The following is a 6000-nucleotide window of genomic DNA, read 5'->3' as shown; positions in this document are numbered from 1 at the left end:
AATTACTCAGAGCTCCTAAGATCTATCAAAATAGCTTTGTTTGAAATCCAAATTTTCCTAACCTTTTCTCCCCCCCACCCTCCCCCATGACTCAGACTTGGGTGCTTTCGCATCTAGATTCCTTTCTTTCTTGTTTCTCATCACATTCACTCAGAAGATGTTCTTTCACTAGTTCCAAAATTTGTATTCCTATATCCTGTCAGTTTTCGTCTTGAAACATACACGCAGCCATATGTTCTGAATCATGAAACTCGGCACTAAATCCTAACACTTGGGAAGCATTCTCAGTGTAGGTTTACCTGTACTACTGTTCATACCTGTATTTGGTACGAATTCATTACCATTCGAAAGTCATCAGCATCTACGAGACTTGCAACTTCATTGCGATGCTAGGAAGGTTTCTGGCTTCAAGGAAGATAAAACCCAAGGCTCAGTGACTTAACTGATAGAGACCATTGACAGCTCCTGTTGGACAGAAACGTGTTTTGCCGGAGGGTTAGCAGAAGTTGTGGGTTCAAAGACACTGTTTTCCTCCATCCTGTTCTTGTGTCATTTCTTATTTTAAATTGGGTTTATAATGCCTCAATTTTAAGCTTACAATTAGGATTTTGGCAAGGTTATAATTATGTAAGCACAACTTGAAACACTTCCATTAGTCCACGAAGCTCCTTTAGCTGCCTGAATCTCCTCAACCAGGTTGATGCTTTGATCAGTGCTTTGCTCCCTTTTATCACTGGGTGATATTTCATCATGTAAGATCCATGTTGCATGTAGTTTATCCTCCCACTAAGTCACGGGAATTCGATTGGAGTTTGGGGCTTCTATGCTGATCAACATTTGTATGCATGCGTTTGTGCTGATATAGGACTATATATACGTCTCTTTTCCATAGGATTTATTTTATTTTGAAGTACGTGTTTATAAATGTATATCTGTGTGAGTAGGTGAAGGTGTGAGTGCAGTCCATAGAGACCAGAAGAGAAGCTCCGATTCCTTGAAGCTGGAGTTACAGGTAGTGTGAGCTGTCTAGCATGGGTACTGGGAACTTGGGTCCTCCCCAAGAGCCATATGCTCTTCTAACCACTGAGCTCTCGCATCAGTACCATTTCTCTTGAAAAGTCGGGGAGCATGCACGCGAGGTCACATCCTTAGTGTTCCATTGGTACCTTATTTCACTTTACATGCACGTGAGGTCACATACTTAGTGTTCTACTGGTACCTTATTTCACTTTATATGGCATTGGTTATTTGCCATCAGCCATGATCCCATATTATGAGATACAACATTCCAAAACTGAGTTGTGTGATGGAGTCTTGTCCCGTTACCTTTGGAGCTTTAGCCCTTCTTTGGTCTCACATATTCACTTTGTACTCTCTGCTTGTGCCAGTCATTCAGTACCACAGGGGTTTCCCTGTTGACTACTGAGGGATTACAGTTTGTTTTCAAATGAATATGTCACTCTTATATATGTCATGTCCCATACTAGTCACCTCATTTTGTCTCATCACATAGACATGTGTCACCCCCTATTATCACAAGTAGCGTGATTATGATACAATAAGATACTTTGTATTAGTTTGAATAAGAAATGTCCCAGACAGCCCTCAGGCATTTAAACGCTTGGTATCCAACGGCTGGCACTGTCTGGGAAGGTTTGGTCGGTTATATCTACCTGCCTAGATATAGCATGTCACTGGAGATTAAAAGGCCTTCTTCCGTCTTCCGTTGGCTCTCTCTCTTTTCTGCTTGTGGTTCAAGATGTGAGCTCTCAGCTTGCTGTTCCTACTGCCATTGCTGCCGCCATTTTGTTGTTCTGCCACCATAGACTCATCCCTCTGGAGCCATGAACGAAAAATAAACCCTCTCTTCCTTAAGTGGCCTTCAGTCGCGGTGTTTTATCACAGCAAGAGACATGTACTAATACAATCATGTCCACATAACTTTCCCTTGAGATTTATCTTTATAACCGACCTACTATTAATTATGGTTCACCTCTGACTATGTTTAATTTATAAGTTCAACTCTTCATAGGTAAACTAAAAGTTATTTTGCCCCCGAAATGACCTTACAGTAATGCAGAAACTTATTGTATAATATGTAAGGTTTGGTTCTCTCTGTAGTTGTAGATATTCCCTGGGAATCTTAGAATATATTCCTATGGACAAGATGGGGCCTGCTAAGTCAGAGCCTGACAAATTGTCTGGAGAAGTAGGATAAAAAAGCTCCATTTCCTCTACATCCTTTCCAACACGGGGTAGTTTACATGTTCTCTCTCTCTCTCTCTCTCTCTCTCTCTCTCTCTCTCTCACACACACACACACAGAGAGAGAGAGAGAGAGAGAGAGAGAGAGAGAGAGAGAGAGAGAGAGAGAATCTCTCACTGAACCTGAGGATCATCTCTAAGGCAAAGGTGGTAGGTCAATGAGCTTCAGTGATTCCCTTGTCTCTGTTCCTGTCATACCCACCTTCCCACCTTACTCTCTGTACAGTAACTTCCTATCTAGGGAAGTACTGTACAGCTCTCTTGTGTTCCACCGCAAAACGTGTTTGGGTCAGAGGCCTGTGCCAGCTGTTTTATGTGCTGGGGATTTTATTGAGGGCTTCCTACAGTCCAGACACACACTACCAACGAAGCTACACCCCCTGTGTACAGAATTTGTTTTAAAAATATTTTTATACCCAAATCAACTAGTTCTTTTAAGAAATAGCCTCAATGCTGTCTACCATTTTTTTGGAGTTTGATAAAAGTCTCATTTCCTTATTTCACCAAATTTACAAGGAGATATTAACATCACCAGGCAAGAATAAAACCACTCTTGAAACGAGCCTTATCAAATACTGGCCAGGAACGGTGGACACTGGCCAGGTCTATACGCAGGAGTATGGCTCAAATCAAATTTGTCAGGGGCCTATGAAGGCAAACCCCACAAGGACATATACTTCCTGCCTTTGTCAAATCAGGGGCAAGCATTCATCCTGATTGACTTCCTGCCCATGGACCGCCCACCTACATGTGATCAAGCATTTCCTGTGCAGTTGGGGCAACCAAACTTGTTATCTTTCATGAGCAACCACCCCCAGCATTCCTAGAAGTTATCTTGAGCAAGTAGGGCTTACAAGTTAGAGGTATTTTCTTTGTTTGTTTGTTTTATAGATCTCTTAAAGTATAGTAATTAAAAATAGTGACTTAAAACACAACTGTAGCCTTCACAGAGGGAATGGCTTTTTTCCTTTCAGTATTTTTCATCTGGGCAATTATTGAGTGTTTTTAGGTAAGAAAATTAAGTACTGTTTGAACAGTTATTTTATGAGGAGTGGTTTTGTTTAAAGTATAAACCCACTGTGTATCTTCAAAGAACTTAAATATATTTAGTAACCTTAAAACTTAACTAATCTTTTCCATTTTACAGATGGGAAGGTAGTAATGTACTAGCCAGATTTTGCTTTAAACATTATCTAAGTATTAAATGGCAGAACTAGTCCTAGTTCGATTGCTAGTGACCAGTCCAAAAACAGGCCCTCCCTGTCTCAGGGGGCTGTCTGGGTATGCCTACCCACTGGGCGAGCTGTTGGTAAGGATCTGGTCAATTTGGAAGGGTTTGGTACTCAGGATAGCTACGCTGAAGTTTTGACTTTGTAAACTCTGGCCCTGCTTACTCCCCCCAAGTTAATAAGATGGCTCTTTAGGCAGGCCCTGGCAGTGTCAGAAAAACTCTCTCAGTATGGTCCATCCACCCAGCCTTTCAAGGGCGGCCTCTGCCAGGCTCAGGGCTCCGGGTGGCTGGCTGCCAGGAGGCGGCCCACAGGCTCGCCCGGCCCCTGGGAGGTGCCTGGCGCGGCCCGCCGGGCTGCGAGGCCTCGGCCCCGCCTGGCCGTGGAGACCGGCGCTGCGGGGACTTAGACGGCAGGTCAGTCTTCCCTCCATACCTGCCCCGAGGCTCGGTGCCCGGCGGGTGGCTGCGGCGTGGTCCGGGCCGGGTGCAGGTCCAGTCCTCAGCCCGGGACCCCGGGATCCCGGGACCGACTCGTCCCGGAAACCGGCAGGCGCTTCTGCAGAGTCCGCGACTGCCATTCTCGGGACCCGGCCGCCGCTCCTCTCCGCCCCGGGAGGGATCGTCTGAACTGGGCGAGCGTCACCCCAGAGCCAGCGAGTCCCCCAAACTTTTTATCTTTTTATCTGTCCCGCTCAGAAGTTGTTCTAGGGAGACTCGCCGACTTTAGCCAACAACTTTCACGTGGTCGCCCGACATACTGCCGGGTTGAGGGGACTCGGTGAATCACATCCTCCTCCAGTTCCGTGGCCCAGTTCTCCGTTCAGATTTCCCGCTCTCCTCGGGGCTCTGTTCAGCCAGGAGTGGAGCTTCAGCGGCCTCAGAGGCACTCACTGGGTTCAATAAGTGAAGGAGGGAAAACTCCACTTAAGCATAGACGGGAAGCTTAAGAGAAACATTTTGTACCGTGTCTGTATTTATGAATAATTTTCGTGAAAGCATTTGTCCTGGTTAGATTTTGCTGGTGTTACCAACTTGTCTCCCTCGAGGGCCATCTGGGAAGAGGGACACATGTTGAATGTTGAGATTAATGTGAGGCTGTTAGTGACTGGGGAAGGGTACAGCTTTAAATTCAGAGGTCAGACACTATGACCACCAAGCGAAACGCCTGGGGATGACTTCAATGAGGAAGGATTTTCATTAGGTTTGCTAATCTGGCATATCAGGTTATTTCTGCCTTTCGGACCCTTCCTCTTAGCCACTCCCATCAAGGTGAGAACAGCTTTGCTTTAGAGATTGCAGCTCTACAGATAACAGGAAACCCACATTCCATAAGAAGGCCACACAAATTTATTTCTAATTCAAATGGCAGATCTGTTGGAGTGATTGATGGGGGAGGGCCCAGGTTAGCAGTGCCAGCCTTGGGCCTGGTTTGGATAAAAAAGCCAAGCTGGCTGAGCCACTTAGATGCCTATAAGCCATTAAGCAGGGCTCTGCAGTGGGGGCTTCAGTACCTGCCTGGAATACCTGCTTTAAGCTCCTGTCCCATTCCCCTTTAAGATATATTGTAAATTATATGAAGTAATTCCCAAGTTTTTAGCCGTGGTGTTCATCACAGCTATAGAAACTAAATTAAAGCAGAACTTACTAGGTTTTTTTTTTTTTTTGTTGTTGTTGTTTTTGTTTTTGTCTTTGTCTAGAAATACTAAGCGGACCATGGTTACTTTCACGTTTCAAGCATTTACTCTGATATTTCTTCTTTTCTTTTATTGGATATTTTCTTTATTAACGTTTCATGCCATCCCCTTTCCCAGTTTCCCCTCCAAAACCCCCTCTCCCATACCCCCTTCCCCTGCTTCTATGTGGGTGTTCCCCCCCCCCACCCCTGCCTCCCTGCCCTAGCATTCCCCTACACTGGGGTGAGCCTTCACAGGACCAAGGGCCTTGCCTCCCATTGATGCCAGACAAGGCCCATCCTCTGCTACATATACAGCTGGAGCCCTGGGTCTGGCTCCTTGTGTGCTCTGATTGGTGGTTTAGTCCCTGGGAGCTCTGGGGGTGGTGGTGGTGGTGGTGGTGGTGGTGGTGGTGGTGGTGGTATTGTTGTTCTTCCTATCAGGTTGCAAACTCCGTGAGCTACCTCAATTCTTTCTCTAACTTCCCCGTGCTCAGTCCAATGTTTTGCTGCTAGCATTCACCTCTGTATTTGCCAGGCTCTGATAGAGCCCTTTGGGAGACAGCTATATCAGGCTCATGTCGACCTGCACTTCTTGGCATTAGCAATAGTGTCTGGGTTTGGTGACAGCATGTGGGATGGATCCCCAGGTAGGGCAGTCTCTGCTCCACCATACTTCGTCTTCGTATTTCCTCCTGTGAGTATTTTGTTCCCTCTTTTAAGAAGGACCGAAGTATTCACACTTTGGTTTTCCTTCTTCTTGAGCTTCATGTGGTCTGTCAATAGTATCTTGGGTATTCTCAGCTTCTGGGCTAATATCCACTTATCAGTGA

The 6000-nt window shown here is 45.6% G+C and overlaps 1 protein-coding gene across 1 annotated transcript in view; it reads left to right on the top strand.

Annotated features, from left to right (window-relative positions):
* Positions 1 to 3846: 3846 nt before the first annotated feature.
* Vrk2 (VRK serine/threonine kinase 2) overlaps positions 3847 to 6000 on the top strand; it is a 120723-nt gene continuing 118569 nt past the window's right edge. Inside the window, 1 exon segment of the mRNA NM_001401405.1 lies at positions 3847 to 3909. The gene's annotated coding sequence lies outside the window, so the exon portion shown is untranslated.

The sequence above is a fragment of the Rattus norvegicus genome, chromosome 14, assembly GCF_021556685.1.
Source record: "Rattus norvegicus strain SHRSP/BbbUtx chromosome 14, alternate assembly SHRSP_T2T, whole genome shotgun sequence".
Lineage (NCBI taxonomy): Eukaryota > Metazoa > Chordata > Mammalia > Rodentia > Muridae > Rattus > Rattus norvegicus.
Note: the sequence above shows the minus strand (reverse complement) of the source record. Positions and strands in the feature narration are given on the sequence as shown.